Source organism: Prionailurus viverrinus, chromosome F2 (genome assembly GCF_022837055.1).
Source record: "Prionailurus viverrinus isolate Anna chromosome F2, UM_Priviv_1.0, whole genome shotgun sequence".
Classification (NCBI taxonomy): domain Eukaryota; kingdom Metazoa; phylum Chordata; class Mammalia; order Carnivora; family Felidae; genus Prionailurus; species Prionailurus viverrinus.
Window position 1 is genome coordinate 14,344,921 of NC_062578.1, and position 1,993 is coordinate 14,346,913.

Consider the following 1,993-nt stretch of genomic DNA (forward strand, 5'->3'; position numbering starts at 1 on the left):
AAAGTGAATCTATAATTCCATAGAAAACATTATTGAAAAGTATTTTAATTCTTTGACAGCTTCCTTCTCTCATTAAACTTAGTCACCTTGATTTATAAACTCTTGAGAGAATATACATGTTTCTCAAAAAATAGGTATATTCAGCATTAAAAAACAAAGTGGAACCCACAAGAAGTTTTATGTTTTCATGGACTTGAGTGTACAATGATTTGATCATTTCCCCAAGTCATGGGACATGTATATTAGTAAAGACAGATTTAGCATCAGCAAGAGAAAGCCCTTCTCGAACTGGCTTAACAATGAGGAACTTCATTGTCCCATGTAACAGGAAGCTGAGGACTCGCACAGGATCCAGGGAAGGACGAGGGGCTCCTGCTTACCTTGAGTGCTTTCTACTGGATCTGCCTTCATCTGTGTTGGCTTCATTCTTAGGTTGTGAAGCTTTGCGCCGTGGCAGTATCGTAGCCAATGAAGTTTATCCGAGGTGCGATTATTGCTAATTGAAAACATTCTTAGGTTGTGAGCAAGATGCCTGCAGCAGCTCCCGATATGGCAGTGTCCAGGGGACCAAGAAAGGGCTGTCTCTCCTTGTGCCTCCTTCTTAGGACCAAAAAGCACTTTCCCAAAAGCCCTCAGTTTTTCCTTCACTGGAATTGACTAGGGCAGGATCACATCACCATCCCTGACCCAGTGATTGGTAAAGGGAATTTGTATGGCGTGATTGAGTAAGGCTAATCGTTTTTGGGGCCCTGACCCTGCTTCCAGATTCCTCATATCACTTATCCTCAGTCAGGCTAATCGTTTGGGGTGGCCACGTACCTCTGAAGACACACCCAAATTTCAGTGTCACATGGTGTTCTAAGATTCATTTCATTTCATGCTCTAATGTCAGGTTGGTTAAAGGTTCAATGGCATTATTAGGCAGCTCACACTAATACCAAGCAAAGTTCAGGCTGGTAGGAGGGGAGATGGAACTTCTTTGGGATACTATCAACTCTTGGGGTTACTTTGCCAGACACATTTAGTAACAGATGCCCACCATCCAGAGAAGCAAGTGATCCAGGGATGATAGCAATCCTCCCTTACATTTAATTTGGTGTGAGTCAGAGAACATAAAGCAGTCTTCTGGATTATTCATACGAAACTCTATTAGGACCTAACTACTACAAGGTAATTATTTACAAAAGAGTCTCCCTGTGCAAGGCCAAATTAAAAAAAAAATGGACAGTTCTTTTTTTCTCACGAAACCAGTTCCTTCTCAATCTTTCTCATTCCTGTCCACTTATATGCCTGAGCCACAGACATGGCCATCATCCTTGATTCTCCCCCATTCCTCATCCTGCTGTTCTAATTCATCAGTGAGATCACACATTCTATTTGCAAATGAAGCAGAATTCCTCCACTTCTTTTCAACTGCGTTCTACCTTCCTCGTATTAGCTCTGTGGAGTGGGCAGTGGGATGGGCTGCCTGATGATCTCAGTGCACACCCTGGCTCCATCTGTGCTACTGTTCAACCCTCCATTCCTAAAACAGCCTCCAGTGGGACCTTAACACATGTAAATTGCACATCGCTTCTTAAAACCTTTTAATGACTTCATGCTGCATTAAGAATAACATGCACTCTCTTGGCCATGGCTGGCAATGTTCTGCAGGTTGTGACCCTGTGTACCTCTGCAGTCTCATCTGGTGCCATGTTGCCTTCACTCCAGCCACACTGGGCTGCTTCTGTGGCTTGAACAGAGTTAAATTGTTTCCATCGTGGGGTCTTCACTTATCCTGTTCCCTCCACCTTGACCATTGTTTCCTCTGTTCCGCTTACAGCAGCCTCCTGGGCTGGTCTCCTCCTAGTCATTGCTTTTTCATAGTGGCTTTCTCTTCTCACCTTGTTTACACAGAACTGCTCCTTTGGAGGAACAGAGAGGTTGTAATTTTAACCTATTCTTTGCCCACATATGCCTTTCCTCAGTTTGTAATTGTGTGCCTTTTTGTTTC

The 1,993-nt window shown here is 43.5% G+C and overlaps 1 pseudogene; it reads left to right on the top strand.

The window, feature by feature from the left end:
* The first annotated feature begins 439 nt into the window (after positions 1-439).
* LOC125156802 (uncharacterized) lies at positions 440-607 on the top strand (annotated as a pseudogene).
* Positions 608-1,993: the final 1,386 nt, after the last annotated feature.